The sequence below is a fragment of the Zeugodacus cucurbitae genome, chromosome 4 (genome assembly GCF_028554725.1).
Source record: "Zeugodacus cucurbitae isolate PBARC_wt_2022May chromosome 4, idZeuCucr1.2, whole genome shotgun sequence".
Classification (NCBI taxonomy): Eukaryota; Metazoa; Arthropoda; class Insecta; order Diptera; family Tephritidae; genus Zeugodacus; species Zeugodacus cucurbitae.
Window position 1 is genome coordinate 9,771,293 of NC_071669.1, and position 21,946 is coordinate 9,793,238.

At 33.2% G+C, this 21,946-nt stretch overlaps 1 protein-coding gene across 13 annotated transcripts in view; it reads left to right on the forward strand.

Moving 5' to 3' along the window:
• LOC105209123 (poly(rC)-binding protein 3) overlaps nt 1-21,946 on the forward strand; it is a 211,830-nt gene that overhangs the window by 44,107 nt on the left and 145,777 nt on the right. The window contains exon 2 of one of the 13 annotated variants that reach the window (XM_054228549.1): nt 8,400-8,461. The exons of the other annotated variants lie outside the window; for them this stretch is intronic. The gene's annotated coding sequence lies outside the window, so the exon portion shown is untranslated. The remainder of the gene's footprint in view (nt 1-8,399; nt 8,462-21,946) is intronic. 13 annotated transcript variants of the gene reach the window in all.

Below are 21,946 nucleotides of genomic sequence, written 5' to 3' on the forward strand. Positions count from 1 at the left end.
TCATAATTTTTATGTATATTGTAAGTTTTTTAAATAAAATTTTCTTAAAATGTGGCAACCCTTTCAAAAAATATTTTTAAAGAAGAGATTCTTTAAATTACTTCAGTTTGAAACCCATGTTTGAGTATTTTTTAATTTATATAACATTTTGAAACAGGTGGCAACCTCTTTTTTTACTTAAGAACATAATTTTTTTACTTTCTGAGCTTTACTTGACCTTAAAGACAAATGAAAGAGGACATTACAAAACTCCACTCCAAAGCCGGAACTCTCAAATGCTGACTTTCTTTGAAGTTAGAGACCTTATTCTGTCGGAGCAGATAGTGAACCCAAGATCGTACCTCCCCGGTGGTTGAGTTGTATGAACTCTATAAATAATAGATGAAGGATCCACGATGTATTTGTGATAAGAAAATAGTAAAGAGTTGCTGAAAGATTGAAAAAGTTCCTCGTTAGCTGAAACTGTTTTCGAATTGAGCTAAACTTTATGAGAATCAAAGAGAAATTTTGCCAAGAAATATTCATAGAATTCATTGTAGTGAACTTGGACTGCAAATATTATATAAAGAAGAAGAAGATATGATCTCATTAAAGGGAACCGTGCAAAAGGTCCACGGAATTCTGGAGACTCCACTCGGATCCCTGAGATTAGAGCTGGGTAACCTTGAACGACGAACGAGACACATGAGAATTCGAAGGAACTGACGAGACCTCTTATATCAACAAGGTGTTTACTCCACCGACTATCAGCATTAGAAGAGATATATTCTGTAATCCAAATCATTTGTTGAAAAGTTCGTTAAAGCATAGAGTGTTCTTTTTTATACAAAAAATCGCTGACGCTGTCAATCTGCCGGAAAATCTATTCCGTCTCAAATTAAATTTCTTTCATTGTTTTTCTGTTTTTTTTTTCATTCGCAAATTTCCTTCGCATAAAAAATAAAATATAAGCACTTTGCGCTAGGTGCGCTGTGTGAAGTCTTGCTGATATTTTTGCAATTTTTCTCAGATCTTATTTTTGTCCACTCGCCCGTGCAATTGCCACGTCAATCTATCATTGCACCAGCAACAGCGCACCACTACCCAGCCATCTATCAATAGCGGCGACGAATGCCTCTATGGCCGCTATGTGTTTGTGTGTGCTTGTGTGTCGTTCGCTCGTCAATGCTGTCAAGACTGTCTATAAAAATATTTCTTTACTACGATTTTTGCATTTCAAATTTCCTTTTTTCTTTTTCACATTTCCCTCGGTTGCAATCGCATTTTTTCACGCATTTGCTGCTTGCTGGCTGCCGTGCAAAAACAAAAGCGGACCGTTAAAGTTATCGCGCGAAAGAGCAAGCAACCAACGAAGCGCGGCAACAACACGCAATGAATGCGCAGCCACGTCTTCTTCTTCTTCGGCTATTGTCTATTGCATTGCACTGCAGCACCTTTGTCTAGTGGCAGCTTGCTTTCTACTAGCTGCTAAAAATAACAACAAAAATGGTAGAAAAAGAAAGGCAGGAAAATCGAAGAAAAAAGAAAGCCAAGAAAATTGCAAAAAAAGAAGAAGAACGAAGGCGTAGAAATAAAATCGAATATGCATTTGAGACGGGCGCGCATATAAGTGCCGCCAAGTGAGCAGCGTACAACAAACGCACGAAGTCGCAGATACACCCAGCGAGCGACCACTCGCGACGCGCCTGAACTGCCATCAAATGCGTAGAGTAACTCATACGCCCGGGTGCACCACTGCGTCCTCGCGGGTATTGGTGAATGCGTTAGCTGTCCATTGTGATGTGTGTGTATGCATAGCTCTGCTTAATGCTATCCGCTATGTGATTGCAATTTTTCCGAAGCGGCAAGTAACACAAGACACACTGAGAGAGTGAGAGAGAGAGAGAGAGAGAAGAGGAAGGAATTAAATGCGAAATAATGCGATTGCAATTCAATCGCAAGACACTGTATATAGATGCCACCAAAGCAACAAAAACAACAACAAAATCGACAACAACAACAAAAGTCTACAACAACAACAACAATATTTTTTTTTTTCTTGTAAAACCAACATTCTACAACAACAATACTTTTATAAAGGCAACAACATTCAATAAATGCAACAACAACAACAATCGCCAACTTTGCCGCACCACCATCACCATCACCAACAGCAGCAGCGCCTGCGGAGTCATTGTGCTAACTCGTCATTGACTCTGTTTGTCGCTTTCTTTCGCCGTTGTTGCTGTTGGCGGTTCTTTTATTTGCTTTTCTTCTGCTTCGCATGGCGTTTTAATTTCTTTTTTTCCTCCACTGTGATTTTCCAGTTGTTGAGCGCTTGCTCTGTGTGTGTGTCTTTCTGTTCTTTGGCGCTTCATATTTGCTCTTGTAGTGGTGTTGGTGTTGCTGTTATCGTTCTTTCTTTCTGCAGAGTTTTGCATTGTTGTTGAACTGTACGCCGCGCCATGGCGTTCATTGCCCGCCCGGCATTTTGCGCGTTGTTGCGGTTATTCTTGACATTCTTTTTCTTTTTTATTGTTGTTTTTATTGTTGTTGTTGTTCTACACAAAAGCGTGTTATCGTTTTTTTACGCGCAAATAATCATTTCTGGCGCGATTTTTACTGATTGCTGTTGCACATATTTATTTATTTAATTGTCACTTGTTCTCGGGAACTTTATTTGTATTTTTTATTTATTTTATATCATTAAAAGTATTTATTTAATATATTACAAGTATTTATTTAACAATATGAAAAGTTTATTTTTACACTTCAATTAATATTTATTTTAATTAATTTTAAATAATAAACTATTTATTTCTTTTATTAATTCAGCTTTTATTTATTTGAAGTTGTTTTGCAATATTTTGTGTGTTCTGGATGCTTATAAGTTAAGAATCCAATTGACTTTGACGTTGTATGAAATAATGAGTCAACTTTCTTGAAAGAAATTAGTCCAAATAGTTCAAAGCGTTCTAATTAATCTCCAAAAGTTATGTATTAAGTTAGGTTAGATTATGGGGTAGATCTACGCAACTGCAAAGAGTCTCACAGTCGAAGCTGTCTGACTGTTCTTTTTAACACCCAAATGCTGCTGATGGTTCGTCAATACCTTAATGATAATGATACGACAAAGCTCTTGGATTCTATTATAAAGTTCTTAAGTCGGCTAATGTCGATTCCAGTCGCATCGCTGGGTTCGCCGAAGGTATACCTACCGAGTTGGTTCACCCTTAGTCTGAACATAAAAGTAAGCAAATGCTTGGATGATTCCTCTTCATCTTCCTCTAGGATGATTCCTCTTCATCTTCCTCTAGCAACTAGCGTCCGGCTTGATTCCTAATCTCACCACATGTGTGCCTATAGGGCTAAAATTATAGATGTTACAAGATATTTATTCATTATATGTATTATCTGATTAAATGATTGTGAATCTTACATCCCAGTACAAGATTTCGTCTCACGAAACAAGCTTAAAGATATACTACCCACAAGCCATTAAAAGTCAGTGATTGATTCCGAAAAGTGATCTTACAGTTACCCTGGAATAAGTCATCAGACTTTTCATCGAAATAGACTTAATATTTTTTAAAGAATATTCTTCATGAACTCATCTATCGAACTCATAAGTCTCTATCAATACTCATTACTGTTTTATTAGTAATTGTAATAGGTCTTGAGACTTTTCATAGAAATATAAGAGTAAATAATATCCTTCTTTAACTGATCTATCAGATCCATAATTCTCTGTCAACACAGGATATTGCCACCTAGTTACCCTATACCAAGTCTTCAAAGGTATACTTGGAAAGCTTAAAGAATCTTCTCCTTGAACTGATCTATCAAATCCATATTTCTCTGTCACTATTCGATGCAGCGGCTTAGTTACCTTGGAATAGGTCTTCAGACTATTCATAGAAATAGAAGATTAAATAATACCCTTCTTAAACTGTTCTATCGGATCCATAACTCTCTGTCAATACTAGATATTTCCGCTTAGTTACCCTGGAATAAGTCTTTAGAGGTATACTTGGAAAGCTTAAAGAATCCCCCTTGAATTCCTCTTGAACATATCGGATCCACAATTTTCTGAATCCTGGATACAGAGATTTAGTTACCTTGGAATAAGATTTTAGACTTTTTAGCGGGATACGCTTAGGAAGCTTAACGAAACTCTCCTAGAACTGATCTGTCAGATCTATAATACTTTAGACATTGCGGCTTAGTTACATTGGAATAAGGCTTCAGAGCTCTTAGAGAGGTATACTTGGAAAGTTAAAGGTACCTTCGCCTTGAACTGTTCTTTCGAATCCATATTTCTCTTCCAAAACTAGATCTTACGGCTCTCCTATCAGTTCCTGGATGACCACTTGAAACATGTGTTCTTTTACATAAATATGAAATTATATTCCCAAACGAAGATGTCGCGAACTCCGACGAAGGCTGTGCCAAAACACCCGATTCATTTCGCAAGTTCGATAAGATTCGATTCCAAAAACATTCCTTTCTCATCTATCTTAGCACTGTCGTCGGTCAACGGTATTCTGAAATAGTAAGGGAAACAGATAGTCTGTCGCTGATAGAATCTTGTTGTTGTAAAATCTCTTTTTTAATTGAATTGTGACATCTAATCTTTGAAGTTAGCTGCAAAGCTCGGTTACTCGGACTTTTTTAACCATAAAATGAGCATTAAGCCTGTAATTTCTTTTCACAAAATTATAAATGGAATGAAACGAAAGTCTAGTTGACAAGTCTTTGCGAATTTTTGAAATAATGAAAGACAAATTATATTATACTCTCCAGTGTTCCACATTTTCGGAACCTAAAGAAAAGCAAAATTTTCTTGTAATAATATGAATGATCTATTACAAAAATAACGCGCCAAATTATTCTCTATTCTCCTAAAATACCCGTCAACAGCACTTGTACACCCATTTGTTGCAAATTTGTTCCATACTTCTATATCATCTAATAATTTTTTACCATAGCCATTATTATTATTTATTATTTTTTTCATAAATAACATCAACAATTTGTCTCTCCTATTCGCTTTTGCTCGCTCTCTCTGTTGCTATTTTATTACATAGTTTTGACCTTTCCACAATCGATACTCATCAATTATTAGACATTTTCAATATACATTCGCTACAAATGCCTCGTTTTGGGGTTATCGCTTTGCCAGCCGCGGCGCTCACATATATTCTACACACATTCATATATGTATACACACACCCTGAATTGCCTACACACCCCTTGATTTATTTTATTTCCCATTTACTGTATGATTCATGTGTGTTAATTTATGTGGTTTCCTCATTATTAAATTTGATTTTATTTGCTTTAAAAATGTCATAAAATAATTTAAACAAATAAAGTGTTGAATAATTATTTTAAATGGCGCATAAATAATTTGCAGTGAATTTATTGGTATTTTATAAAATTTTTTTTATTTGTTATTATTTTCTTGTTTAATATTTTGCTAACTTTTTATTTACTCAAAAGAAATTTAAATATTAAAATTATTAAAAATATACTTCTTTATATTTTTTATTTATTTTTTTAATATTTTTTTTTTATTTTTTAATTTTAATTTTAATTTTTTATTTTTTTTTATTTTATTTTTTTTATAAATTTTTTTATTTTATTTTTTTTATATATTTTTTATATATTTTTTATTTATTTTTTGAACATTTTTAAATTTTTATATTTAATATATTTTCATTAAATTTTTTAAATTAAATTTTTTTACAATATTATTTTATTTTATTTATATTTTTTATAATTTAAAAAAAATATTTGTGAGTTTATTTTTATTTTATTTGATTTATTTCTAATTTTTTTCCTTGATTTTCGTGCTTCATTTTTATTTATTAAAATAAATTTAAATATTAAAATTATTAAAAATATAATTTTTTATATTTTTTATGTTTTTAATTTCATTTTTTTTTTAATTTTTTTAATATATTTATATTCCGGTTTATTTTTTTTATATTTTATTTTTTAATATTTTTTTATTTATTTTTTTATAATATTTTTTGAACATTTTAAAATTGTTATTATTAATATATTTTCTTTAATTTTTTTTTTTAATTGTACTTTTATTTTTATTCAGTTTTAATTTTTTTATATTTTATAATTTGAAAAAAAAAAATTTAGTGAATTAATTTAATTTATTTTTTAATTTTTTCCTTGATTTTCTTGCTTAATTTTTATTTATTAAAATAAATTTAAATATAATAATTATTAAAAGTATACTTTTTTATATTTTTTAATTTTAATTTATTTATTTTTATTTTTTTATTTATTTTATTTTTTATTATATTTTTATTCTGTTTTAATTTTTTTTTATATTTTATTTTTTAATATTTTTTTATTTATTTTTTTTTAATAATATTTTTTGAACATTTTTAAATTAAAATTTTTAATATAATTTCATTAAATTTATTTATTGAATTATTATTTTTAAATATTGTTGTTTTTTAATTTTTGTATGATTTTTTTATGAGTTTTAAAATATATATTTTTTATATTTATAAAATATTTTTTTTTGTTTTTATATTTTTCCTGATTTTATATACTTTTTGCTGTAAGCCCAAATCGCTTGTTATTTTTGTTGTTGCTGCCTGTTTATTTTTCCATCATTTTTATTATTTGCTTACTTTTATTGTACATTCCTCCCAGTTTAACGATCGTTTTCCGTCTTTTACCGTTTAGCCTTTTATTTACCATAAATTTGTTTTTCTCCATTCATTTTTATTGTCAAACACACACACCCATCCATACATACACCCAAACAATCCATTGCAACGACCTCATCAGCAGCGTGTGCTGCGTGTAGCTCGTCACTGCCATTACTTCAGCTTCGTCGGTGAGTGCCTCTTTCGTCGTTGCTTCTTTTTTCCTCTTTTCGCCAGACACTCCTCCTGCCCTCACCAACAACAGAAGAGCTCACCTTTCGTATTTGCTTTACAGAGTTCATTATGCACAATCACAATTTGTTTTTCTGTGAGTATTCTTTTGCAAAAAGCAGCCACGCTCTCCGACTCTCTCTCCATTCTTAGTGCTCATTTCGAGTTCTTCTTTGGTTTGGATTCTTTTTTAGATTTTCCTTCTCACCCTCAGCAAGCTACAACGGCAGTCGCTGTTGCTCCACTCATTCACTCAGCGTCTGCCTCCCGGTTACCCCACCACCACCGCCACCAGTTTGGCATATTAAATGTGCCCATGTGGCCGCGACCGGCCTGTCCCATCTCTAGTTTTTAGTTCTACTCACATTCAAAGTGGCGTGCAGCGCTGCGATTCCCGACCTAGCCAGCGTTATTATTTGTTGAGTAGAAATCGTAAATTTTGCACCACAAACACACATACAAACTTATCTAAATATGTTTGGTTCTATGTTGACGTTAAAACAGGCTATGCCCGCTACTTCGTTGGCTTGTTTACTAGGCGTCCATATAATTGTGTCTCTGTGTGTCTCGTTTGCTTCGGGTATGCCCATATGCGTTTAAGTTACTGGTTTTCTATAGTCATCGCTAGTGTGTCTAAAAAGTAGTTTTAATTTAAAAAATATTAAAAATCCAGTCAAATCCAAAATCATTTCTATCTAATGAAAGTATTGCATTCGAAATAATATAGCCGATTTGTTCTAGATAAATATTCAATTAGTGATTTTTGCATAATGCAGAAATCGTGTTTGACTTGGTAACTGAAATTTTGAGTTGTTATGACTTCTTGATTTGGCAGGGTTGCCAAAAGAAATAAATATACTTGATTCGATGCTGTGACCTTACACCTTGTTAACCAAATTATGTATGATCGGTGGTTGGATTCCTCCAACTGGCAGCCAGTAATATAAGTGATCCCTTAGTGGACAGTCTCGTTTCCTCGAAACCACAGTATCCGTATATGTACTTGGTAGAGTGTTTTTAATTGCCTTTGAGAAGAAGTCAAGTGTATAAGTGTATACTCGTAAATAATCGCGCATTTTCTGTACCCATCATTAGCCTCTTATCAATGGAGACGAGTTCCATAGAAACCGCAACCATCATTTTACATAGAAACCCTTAATGTTGATTATTCTTACGAAAAATTTCCGATACAATTTGGTTGTTGAAGATCTCTCGAAGCACTTGTTTTATGAGCTTGTTCAAGATCGATTCGGAAAAGTCTGAGCTTTTGTTTTCAAGTACGTTAACCTTGGAACCCCAATTCGAAGTTTAACATTCTCTATCTAAAATTTTCTATATTTGAAACCCGAATATTCACCATAATCAGTCCAAAAATCCGTTGACTATAATTATATGTTGGTATATATTCGTAACGGTTATGGAACCGTTTTCAAAGTTATGAAATTATAAATTCCTTTAAAATATTAACGTTTCCTTTAAAAAATTAATTATAATTTTTATTTTTTCTTCCAGGTAAATTGAAACACGGTTAAATATTTGCCGACTTTCTTCAAGACGATATATTGCTTATAAAGGTACGTTTTTAATTGAAGTCACTTCTAACATCGGTATATAGCATTATAATATTGTTGGAACCAAAGTATAACAGAAATAGTTCGAGAACCTTTTATCAAGACATTTGTTTTTGCTAATCCGACCACCGAAATCGAACGGTAATACCAAATCTCATATATTAACCAATTAGAGAAGGTATCTTAGTCAATTATAGAGATCCCCAGTGTTCTATTGATTTCATGTAGACTCGTAACAATGATAACGAGTTCACTAAGGCACGATATCTATCAAGACCTGATATTTGGAAAATTGTATGATCTTCACCACCTATTTTTAGTGGGAATTGATTTGATGAACAATCCAATTTAATAGTCAAAGCTCATCGAGACCAATATAGTTGCCATTCGAGCGAGAAGTGGATCTACATAAGTGGAACAATCACGGATTTTTATCCGATAAAGAACTGTTTGAGCGTTTTTGAAGAATTATTTCGAAAAAAACTTTCCGCCGTTACAAAAATCGTTCTCATTAAGGACGTCTATATGTCCATCTGCTCCGAACTCAACTAATTCCATTAGTTTAATTAAGACGGGAAACCAGTTCTTATAACTTTCTACATAATCTCCGGCTTGTAAACCCAAGTATTGGTTCGAATTCATCTGTAAGGTTTTTGGGGCATGGAATATAGTATGTTTGGTAACCTACATGTAGCTTCAGAACATTCTTCAGACCAAAAAAATAATTATTTTTGTAGACATTATTTTACTAACTCTCGACTCGCTTCGTGCAATGTTCGAAAGTTTCTAAAATCCCAAAACAAACTAATTCACTTGCATGCACACCCTGTAGTACCCACTGTTCCCTCAAAGGGGCGTATGCGATCCACTGTGCTTGCACACAATATCCGCGTCATGCCTGCGCATTTATTACTTGAAAGCCGTAAAACAACAAAAAAATAAAAAAATTGCAAAAATAATAAAAAAAAATGGGAACGCCATAAAGTAAATATACTAAACTGCCGGAGAGCTCCCAACCAGCGGCGCGTGAGTTCTAGACACAAACGCGCGAGATGGAGGCCCGTGAGTGAACGCCAGTCGCGCAAGTGAATGAGTGGTATGGTGCGCTCGCTGTTGGGGCGTTGAGTGAATGAGCGTCGATTAAAGAGGTGTGAGTGTGCATGTTTGTTGTTGTATTGCTGGGCGCGTCTGACTAACACGCGAGTGCTGCCGCTGAGATTCTACTGCCAGATTTATTCAGCACGGCAGCGCGACGACTTTTTAATGAGTTACTACGCTCCAATATGCTTTATATAAAGTTCTGCTGTTTTTTTGTTGCTTTTTTTTTGTAATTTTCACAAATTGTTGACGTTTCCATTGACGTTGCGCTTTGCTTTGCTTGTTGCCTTTCATCACACGCTAAGCTTACATACATACAAACATACAAATAAACTTGAAGCGTGTGTGTGCCGCACATTGTTGTGGTCGCCGACTTGGCTCGACTCGTTGTCGTTTGTGGTTGTGCCTATAAATACTTTAGCACTTTGCGTTGCCATCAGGAAACTGCACAACAACAACAACACGCAAAAAATTGCATTTACAGCTCGGTATTACTGTCGCTCAGCGCGGAGTCATCAGCACCGTCAATGTCGATATTGCATTGCAACAACAACAAAGAGTATAGCAACATTCAAAAGTGTACAACAACAACTAAAAAGATTACAACAACACCACTACTCCCTTTCACCATTGCCGCATTCTATCGCCTAACCACCCATTTGCCTGCCAGCAATTGCATCGTTGCAGTTTTGTAGCATTGCAACAGCGAGTGTTGCCAGACTTTTTATACGCTGAACAGGGTATATTATGTTTGTCACGAAGTTTGTAACACCCAGAAGAAAGCGTCGGAGGCCCTTTAAAGTATATATATAAATGATCAGTGTGTTGAACTGAGTCGATTTAGCCATGCCCGTCTGTCTGTCTGTATATATACGAACTAGTCCTTCAGTTTTTAAGATATCGTTTTGAAATTTTGCAGATGTTATTATCTCTTCAAGAAGCTGCTCATTTGTCGGAACTGCCGATATCGGACCACTATATCATATAACTGCCATACAAACTGAACGATCGGAATCAAGGGCTTGTATGGAAAACTTCCGCATTTTACTACATATCTTCACGAAATTTGCTGTGAGTTATTGTTCATAGAAATAATTTAATCTCCGTAAAAATTGTTCAGATCGGTTCACTATAGCATATAGCTGCCATACAAACTGAACGATCGGAATCAAGGGATTGTATGGAAAATTTTCGCATTTGACGTGGTATCTTCACGAAATTTGCTGTGAGTTATTGTTCATAGAAATAATTTAATCTCCGTAAAAATTGTTCAGATCGGTTCACTATAGCATATACCTGCCATACAAACTGAACGATCGGAATCAATGGCTTGTATGGAAAACTTCCGTATTTTACTACATATCTTCACGAAATTTGGTGTGAGTTATTGTTCATAGAAATAATTGAATCTCCGAAAAAATTGTTCAGATCGGTTCACTATAGCATATAGCTGCCATACAAACTGAACGATCAGAATCAAGGGCTTGTATGGAAAACTTCTGCATTTGACGTGGTATCTTCACGAAATTTGCTGTGAGTTATTGCTCATAGAAATAATTGAATCTCCGAAAAAATTGTTCAGATCGGTTCACTATAGCATATAGCTGCCATACAAACTGAACGATCAGAATCAAGGGCTTGTATGGAAAACTTCCGCATTTGACGTGGTATCTTCACGAAATTTGCTGTGAGTTATTGCTCATAGAAATAATTTAATCTCCGAAAAAATTGTTCAGATCGGTTCACTATAGCATATAGCTGCCATACAAACTGAACGATCAGAATCAAGGGCTTGTATGGAAAACTTCCGCATTTGACGTGGTATCTTCACGAAATTTGCTGTGAGTTATTGCTCATAGAAATAATTTAATCTCCGTAAAAATTGTTCAGATCGGTTCACTATAGCATATAACTGACATACAAACTGAACGATCGGAATCAAGGGATTGTATGGAAAACTTCTGCATTTGACGTGGTATCTTCACGAAATTTGCTGTGAGTTATTGCTCATAGAAATAATTGAATCTCCGAAAAAATTGTTCAGATCGGTTCACTATAGCATATAGCTACCATACAAACTGAACGATCAGAATCAAGGGCTTGTATGGAAAACTTCCGCATTTGACGTGGTATCTTCACGAAATTTGCTGTGAGTTATTGCTCATAGAAATAATTTAATCTCCGAAAAAATTGTTCAGATCGGTTCACTATAGCATATAGCTGCCATACAAACTGAACGATCAGAATCAAGGGCTTGTATGGAAAACTTCCGCATTTGACGTGGTATCTTCACGAAATTTGCTGTGAGTTATTGCTCATAGAAATAATTTAATCTCCGTAAAAATTGTTCAGATCGGTTCACTATAGCATATAGCTGCCATACAAACTGAACGATCAGAATCAAGGGCTTGTATGGAAAACTTCCGCATTTGACGTGGTATCTTCACGAAATTTGCTGTGAGTTAATGCTCATAGAAATAATTTAATCTCCGAAAAAATTGTTCAGATCGGTTCACTATAGCATATAGCTACCATACAAACTAAACGATCGGAATCAATGGCTTGTATGGAAAACTTTTCTTTTTTTACTTACTTTTTCTTACGTCTTTAGATTTGCTTAAACACATAGTTACTCAAAGAAATGCACGTGTAAAGGGTATATTAGCGTCGGTACAGCCGAAGTTAACGTTTTTTCTTGTTTTTTGTATGCACGCATACATACTTACACTTCACATGTGCGTTTTGCTGCAGTTTTAGTATTTTCTCTTCACATACGTTTGCAATTTTCCATGCAATTTTGTTGTTGTTGTTGTTGTTGTCATGATGTCGTCGACCGCTCCGTAAAATGCAACTCAGCGACGCTGCACTCGTCAGCTCGACTGGCGTGCGGCAATAGAATGCAAGCGCTGCAATGACTTGCTATGCGCTAAGTTATAATCTAGCGGCAACAACAACATTGGCATTAAGAGCGTCAGTTGTTGTAGTAGTAGCCACCATCATTACAGTCATCAGCGGCACAATCATTGCCATTGTTATTGCCATAAGTCGAGATTGCAATTGCTGGTTGCATACAGCATACAACAACAACAATAATAATAACAACAACTACTACTACATTTAGTAAAGCTTGCATGCCACATGCACAGATGCGTGTTGTTTGTATAGCAAGGTGATCATATATGTATATATTTATGTGAGTTACATATATACTCATAGATGTATGTTTATATATGTGTCTTTGAGCATCTCTCCATAGCCAGCATTTAAGTACAGCATACAAATGTACTACCTATAAAATCTATATATCTGCCTTGACTTCTATATAGGCATGCTCTAGGCTTTTCGCACAGACACAACCGCAGCCAACATCACTTGCTGTTTTTCTTCTCTCTCTACATACATATATAAATGCATCGCTGTTTGCATTTGTTTTTGCATGCCTAGTTTCATTTTTTTGCAATAGTACAGTGGCTTATTTGTTTATACACACATATATATGAGTAAAGTGTACTTTTTTCTCTGTCTGTCTGCCTCTAATGCACACACACACACACACTCTCAAAACAGTCACAATATTTACCCATTCGTCGTCTGTCATTACTTTTCTTTTTTCCTCTCCCATTGCCATTGCGTATGCGTTTTTAATAGGAAATCTGCCGCCATCAGGTTTTCCGCTAGCAAAAGTTTACAACAAAAACTGCATATACATTTACAGTTGCTAAAATTGGTGTGCAAGTGTAATTGTGGTTTGGCTTGCGAGATAAAGAGTCCGTCGCTTGGAATTCTTGTGGTTTTTAGTGATGCCATTTATGGTGTGATTTAATAAGGTCATTGCTATCTAGATTAAGAGCGTTGTATGGATTGTGGTGATTTCGAAATTGTGAAGCAACTAAGAACAGATGGTAGCTGTGCTTCAAATTCTCAAGTGATCTAGGATAGCAAAGCTGAGAACAGATGGTAACTGTGCTTCATCGAAGCTTTATTGTGGTCTAAGAAATAGATTTTCGAAAAACAAAAAAATTAATTCGGACTTAATCGCAAACATTCTCAGTAATAATGAAATTCGAATCCGTTGATTGGAATCAGATTTTTCGAATATAAAACATTTACCCACAAAAAGTTCTGGAAAATATTTTTTTTTATTTACGGCGAGTAAACTGGCGACAACTTTCCGAAATCGAAAACAATTAAGGACCAATTTCTCGAATACTTATGGCATTTCTCATTTAGATCTTACTTCATTCCAACAGCGTTACTAAATCACCAGATGAATATATGAGTCTACATAGTTTGCAGCTCTAAATTTGTTCTAACAGTTATAACTTTTATAGAGTTCCGCCCTTAGCGTGTTCTCCGTTAGATTCTACTTTTATGTATCTCAAGCCCCATATCACTGTTCGGAGTATGGAATGAATATTTATATAGCTTAACATTCCTTTAAATTATTCATAATTTTCATTTTCATATCCAAATATCTTTATCCCAGAGCGTTAGATAGGCTCCGATTCGGTTCTATACAAAGGTATTGCCATGAAAGGTAACTTAAGGCCATTGAATCTTTGGTGATCACAAATGAATTTTATGAGCTCTTCGTCGACACAGTTCTGTTTGCTTCTGCGGCAGTATTCTAAATAGTTCCATGACTTAAGTGGCGAATTTTTAAAATGTATTCGCCATTTTGAGGAACCGAGTAACGAGTTTCGAGCGATTCGTATGAATATTTCAAAATAGCGTCCGCCATTTTGAATTTTGAAAAATCGACACCAGATTCGTAATCAGCGGCCCCGAAAACCCTCGAATAACGAATTTCAAGCGAATCCGATGAATATTTCAAAAAAGCGTCCGCCATATAGAATAAGCCATTTTGAATTTTGAAAAACCGACACCGGATTCGTATTCAGCGAAGCCGAAAACCCCTGAGTATAGAGTTTGGAGCGATTCCGATGAATATTTCAAAATAGCATCTGTCATAGTGGGTCCGCCATTTTGCATTTCGAAAAACCGACACCGGATTCGTATTCAGCGAAGCCGAAAACCCCTGAGTATAGAGTTTGGAGCGATTCCGATGAATATTTCAAAATAGCATCTGTCATATTGGGTCCGCCATTTTGCATTTCGAAAAACCGACACCGGGTTCGTAATCAGCGACCCCGAAAACCCCTGAGTATAGAGTTTGGAGCGATTCCAATGAATATTTCACAGTATCGTCCACCATATTGGATCCGCCATTTTGAAATTTGAAAAACCGACACTGGATTCGTATTCAGCGGCCCCGAAAACCCCCTGTATAATGAGTATCAAGTGATTTCGATGAATTTTTAAAAACCCTATTCGCCATATTGTTTTTTAGAGTACATTTCTGATTCGGATTCTGCGACCCCAAAAGCATAAGGCACACATAGTAAAACCCCCAGGTCATGACCAAAATCTTTTTTTGGTGTGGTTATCAAGTCGAAAAGTACTCGGAAGTAAGGATGAGTCATAGCTAATCAAATTTAAACAGAAATTTGGCATTCACAATAGAGTAATTTAATTGTGAACTCTACAAAAAAAAAACAGAAATATTATATTTAGCACTTGGTCTTTTATTAAATATACTCCGCGTTTTATTGTATATCAAATAATATAACTCTTGAACCAGCTTAACATGCTCAAGCGAATTAATACCCTCTAATATCCCGCATAAGCACCCGTACTAACTGGCGATCTTATCTTATCACAAAATAAATATCAAATATAGGCGGCTTATCTTTGCATTAAATTATAATTGAATAACTTGTTTTACGCTTGTTAGTTTAGTTTGTTATATCTTGTTATTTGATTATTATTTGTGTGATTGCTATTTTTTTCTGCGATAGAGCCTATGGATTACGTTTTTATATATTGTGAATGCATATCGCACTTGTTATTGATGATTAATTCAATGAGTTGTATTGATGATTATTTGCATGTGAAAGTAAAGATTGATAGCGTGATAATGAAAAACAAGTTTTCTTTTTTAATATTAAAAACAAAAATTTATTTCTTAAATATATATATTTTTTTATTTTATAAATATATATATACATACATTATTCTAAACTATTAAAAATATATTTTTTTTTGGAATTTTTTGTTTTTAATTTTTTAAATAACTTTTTAAATTTTCTAAATATTTTTTTTTTATTTTCTTTTTTTTTAATTTTTTATTTTAAATATTTTTTTTGAATTTGTCTTCATTAAATATTATTTTTTTTTTAAATTTTTAAATATTTTTTTTTTTAGTTTTTTAAATATTTTTTTTTTTAATAATTTCGTTTTTTGTAATAATGTTTAGTTATTTAAATACTATTTTTTTTTAGTTTTTATTTAATTAAATATTTTTTTTTTAATTTTTATTTAATTAAATAATATTTTTTTATTTTTTATTTAATTATTTTATATATTTTTATTTATTTTTTTAATAAATGAATTTTTTTTATGTTCAAAAAATAACGGGAATTTTTCTTTTTTGAACAAAAATTTTGTCCATTCGTCTACATTAATATTGTCGCCTTTAAAATAGTCCCCATTCGATATTATGTACTTATGCCAGCGCTTCTTCCAATCTTCGAAACACTTCTGAAACTCGATTTTTGTCATATCCAATCAAATTTCAGCGATTTATCGATGCCATTAAAGCTATTCACGAATAAGCAAGTTCATAAAAACACGTCTAATTACAATTAATATATCTGGAAATATAAAATTAAATTAAATAATGATAAAAAAATTAAAATTGAACTTGCCGTACTTCCGTTATTTTTTGTTTTTAGATATGTATTTAGGTATACTTTTTTTAATTTTTAATATTTTTATAATTTTTTTTTTTAATTATTTAATTAATTTTTTAATTATGAATATTTTTTTAATTTTAATGTTTATTAATTTTTTTTTAATTATTAATTTCTACTTTATTTTTTGATAATTTTTTTTCCTTAAATTTATTTATTTATTTTAAAATTTATTAATTATTTTGTTTTTATTTTATTATCTTTTAGATATTTTTGTATAATATTTTTCTTTTAAATTTTTAATATTTTTTAAATATTTATTTTTTTAATTATTTAATTTTTTTTAATTAAATTATTAATTTTAAATTATATATATATTTTTTTTATTTTAATATTTATTAATTTTTCTTTAATTATTAGTTTATATTTTATTTTTTGATAATTTTGTTTAATTTTTTAATACTTTTTTATTTTTATTTATTTATTGTAAGTTTTATTAATTAATTTTTTTTTTTTAATTTATAATAATTTTTAAATATTTATATTTTTTATTTCTCGATATATATATTTTTTTAATATAATATTTATTAACTTTTCTTGAATTCTTAGTTTCTTTCATATTTTGATATTTTTTTTAATATTTTTTATTTTTATTTATTTATTTTAAAATGTATTAATTTTTTTATTATATTTTATTTTGATTTAAAATTTTATTTTTTGATTTTTTTTAATATTTTTTATTTTTATTTATTTATTTTAAAATGTATTAATTTTTTTATTATATTTTATTTTGATTTAAAATTTTATTTTTTGATCATTTCGTATATTTTTTTTAATTATTATTTTTTTATTTATTATTTTTTTATTTATTTATTTTAAATTTTATTTTTTTTAATTATTATTTTTTTTATTTATTTATTTTAAATTTTCTTAATTTTTTTTATTTTAAAATTTATTTTAGATTTTAGTTTCTATTTTACTTTTTGATAATTTTGTATAATTATTTAATTTTTTTTCTTATTTATTTATTGATTTTAAATTTTGTTAATTTTTATTTATTTTTTAATTTAATTAATTTTATTTTTATTTTTTGTTTAATTATACTTTTAAATTCTTTAAATATCCTCACTAAATTATGTAAATTTGTGTTATCATTAAATTGTCTGCAGTGCCACGCAACCCCACAGGCCTTTGTCGGCATAAATATTTGCTACGCTGTTATTTTTGTTTACTTCTTGCAACATTCCTCATTAAAAAGTAAAGCAAAATTTATGAAATTTAATAAAAAAAGAGAAAAAAAGTATTTCACATGCACTCATTCACCATGCTGATTAACTAGCGCTGTGTAGCCGCCGCCTAAATAACTGACTTCTTTACATTTTGTATAAATAACATGGATGCAGGCATGCATTCAACACACATACATACACATTTTTTCTTTTTTTTTTGTTAGCATTACTCTGACATGCAAACACCTATGAAAATCGACAGCAAATAGCAGACTCGGGCAGCCATCCATCCACCCACCCACAGTGAGTGAAGCTTTCATAAATGCATAGATACACATAAACATATGTATATAAATATGTATTTACAGCTGCAAGGTTACACATACAGCTGCAGTCCGCCAGTGTTTGCCATATGAAAACATCAAATGCACAGCTTTTATAGATACATATGTATATAGAGATGAATGTGTTTGAAGAATAATATTTCACTGCACTTTTTATTCACCACCTGCCAGCCGTGCAGCCCCCTTTCTCTAACCCACCTACTCCCCTCACACACATGCATTATACCTGTGAGCTGTGCCGCTGCAGTTTTGCTTATTATTTTATTTAATATTCCTTTTTTTGGTTTTCTTGTTTTTGCCTTTCATCAGTGATTTTAGTCTCATATTTGTGCGCTTTCTATTTTTCGCATTTTTCCACATATTTTTCGCAAGTGCACATTTTTCCCTTCTATTGGCAGCAGCGGTAGTCATATGTGTGCGTTTGTGTGACGCAAAAGCTGTCACTGCGTCATTTAATATTTTTCATAATCGTTGCTGTTGTTGTTGTCATTGCAATCGCACCACGGCATACACGCGTTGTGTGAGTGCATCTTGCCACACACACACACACATTCAAATATGCGCACTACTCTGCCTTTGTAAGTCTGTCGTGTCTGTTGTCTGTTAGACAGCCATTGCCGCAGCTTAACGGTGTGCATTTTTATCCCCACTTTCTTGTTGTTTTTGTTGTTGCAGCTGCTGCACTTTTATGGTATTTCTCGATGCGCTTGCATTACTTGCACGCCTGCCGCTTATCCCTAATGCCCCCTACGCCGCCACCAACAATTTCAGTCTCCTACTTGCCGCCACCCTTCTACGAGCTTACGTGGGCCGCCACACACACTCCCCCCTCTCGGGCACGCCGTTTTCTCGCCGTGTGTAGCAGATTCTTGCCGCTGTCACTGTCGCTGACATTTGCTGATTTTTCGCTCGCTCGCGCTTGCTTTGTGTGTGATTTTTGTTGTTGTTTCTCAGATTTTTTTCAATTTTTGCACATTTTTCAATATTGTTCTCACACACACACCGCTCATAACAGTGTTGCATTTTGGTTTTCATGTGCGCTTTATTACTCACATATTTTGTTTGTGCGCCAGATACGACGCACCGCCCCCTACGGCGTAACAACGTTCCCGCGTGTGTTTCAAACCCATTTTTCCAGTTTTTGTTTGACCACCGGGTAGTAATATCCTTTGCGGCGGCGTAATAATGTAGCCAATTTTTATTTTATATTTCCTACAAAGTGAGTAGTTTGCAGGTCTCATGGTGGGTTGGGTGTCATGCGTTGCCTGTATAGTGCAAAAGCTCCATAAATCATGCGAGAAACAGGAACTAGCGTTTTGCGAAGTTTTTTTTTTAGTTTACCTTGGATTAACCGAACAAAAATACAAGCTAAGCTAAAAAAAAATATTATGTTAAGCTAAATAAACACGTGGCGTTAACCCATTATTGGTATTTGCTTAGCAGACAACTTGATCCGCTCACAAAAAGTATTAGTTTGCGGTTGAAAAGCTGTTTCTTTATTGAAGTTGAGCCAAAATTCGCTTAAGAAATGGTCTCCCAAGGGAAACTTAATTTGAAAATCTATAAAAGCAGTGCCTTTGCAAGAAAAATTAAAGCTGAGATATGCAAAGACTACTTTTTAACCTAAAAAAATGCTTTCAAGACACAATCAATCATCAACAAAATATTCCTGTCATACTTAATCCAATCCACTCACCTCCAACTTTTTAAAGCTTGTACCAAAACAGTCTGAAAATACGGTTAAGTCTCTTTCTGAAAATTTCGTTGATGCATATGTGCTTTCTCAGTCTTATTTCGACGCACCGAAAGCTTAACTAAGAGTTCGTGAGCTTTTAGAGAGCTTAGACCACCAAGCAAGTAAGAACTTACAACTTAACCCATATCTTTTACTGCGAACAGTTGTATTATTCGGTTCAAAAATCTTTAAGGACTCTAGTAAAGAGACCCTAAAAAGTATAACATGAACATATATTGTAAAGTCCAAAATTCATGAAACCCAAATCACTTTTCGTTAATAGATCTTGGCTTTCCGAATATTCCCTTCAATTTTTAGCGGCGAGCTCATGTAAACTCGATTGTTGTCCTGGAAAGTTTCTAAAACTTCTGAATTTCAAAGCTCGCATACAGTTTCTAGATGTCGTTGTGAAAGATCCACTCATCTGACCAGCCGGAGAAACGTTTCGGAACTTAATTTAACCGAGCATGCGTAGGAAGTTCTACCTCTACATTTTACAAGTTTTTGCTTTCCCTCACATCTGTTCAATATTCTTCTAAAGATGTTCGAAGCATAATCGCAGCTCTAAGTCTAACTGAACTGAAGATACTGTTAAATTGACTTCCTGAACATTCTCCTTTTCTGTGCTCGGTTCGACCTTTAAATCTCGGTGTTCGACTAAAGCTAGGTGGGAAGAAGAGGGGATCTAGGCTTCACAAAGGACTGTTTTTTATGTGTGTTTCCTTTGTGGAACCTAACCTAACCTGGAAAGAAAAGTCAATGGACACCTGGACTACGTGGTGTTTCTAAGTTCAACTAATAATGTATCCACTTAAATCATCAGATCATCGACCAAGAAAAATCTAAAGTAAAAATTTAAAAAGCGTAAAGTCGTGAAATTTAGGTCTACATCCCAAACAGTGAACAGGAGCATATTTTCACTATTCTCAATCAATACTTCCTGTGCCTTGTGTACCTACCTTCACGGTGTAAAAGTGGAACGGAGTGAATTTAAAGAAAAAGACTTTCAATGCAGTCTGAAACGAGGGAAGATTGTTCTGAAAAAAAGAGTGTTCTTTAGTAACTACAAAAAATCACATTTGAACTCTAAAACTATCAGCAAATATATTTAGTAGTAGCAAAGCTACAATCTTGCGACTCAATAGCCCCCACCTCGTACTCTTTTTCTCTATCTTTTGTGTCAATATTATTACTGTTATTGCAATCGTGCTTTATGAACACAAATATTTACTTTTCCTCATATTATTGCCGCAAGAATCTTAGTGTGGAAAGCAAAATGTAAACAGAAAACTTTTTAGCAATTCTTTTTTTTTTCATTTCTTTTTCTACTCACACTAATTCCCTTGCACTCGTTCACCTTTATTATGGGGTTTATAACGGTGCTATTAGTTATTTTTAGTACTTATAAAAATGTCACACATACTTTTACATGAGTTCAGGATTTAGTTGACATCTAGTAAGTTGCATGCCTAAGTGCCATATTTAGCGCCTCACTAAAGTGCTCGCAACTTTTTGTCCAGAAAAAAAAGACGGTCAGCTGTCCACAAATTCCAGCATAGCATCTAGAGTGCGTAGTTACAAACATATGTATATTGCTGGAGGGACACTTTTTGGATGATATTGCACTGATTTTTACCAACCACATTCTTGCGCTTGCATTTTTCACATAACGTTCTCTTGATACTGGTATGTGCTTCAACTGTTGAGTTGAGGGTTTGTTTCGCTGAGAGCTCCATTTTTGTTGTTTTTTCGTCTTTCTTTTTTTTACGATTCCACCTGCATTTCTTTTTTATCTTCTGTATACTGCTGGAAGTTGCAATTTTATGCACTACTCCCCGTCGTTTACTCTCTGGTGGCAACAGCACCAAATACCAATCTTTAAATTCCATTATTTTGGCATTTTGTGTGCTCAAACATTTTTGATCTATTTTTTCACTACACTCACTCAACCTTCAGCACTGATAACACATTCTTTTTCTACTGCTCCCTCCTAAAAGCACTGAGCGTAAATATTTTCCCCAAACTGCGATTTTTTTTCAAACTGTTGTCTTTGCTCTCGCCCTACCAACCCAAATTTCACTTGCACCATTTCTGTTATGCGTCAATCTCCATTACCTTCGTACTGTAACTGACCTATGCGTTGTGCTCTGTAGAGAATTGTGCGTGTGTGCGCCCATTCCAACCCTCTGGGGCGTACACTTTCTTGACTCGCTTGTTTTGATTTAATATTTTTGGCTGCACAACATTCTGCCAACCACACAGTTCATCCACAGCAAGTCAGCCGTGTGTCCGTTATTACTTGTAATGTGACCTCAACCGTAGTGTATGCA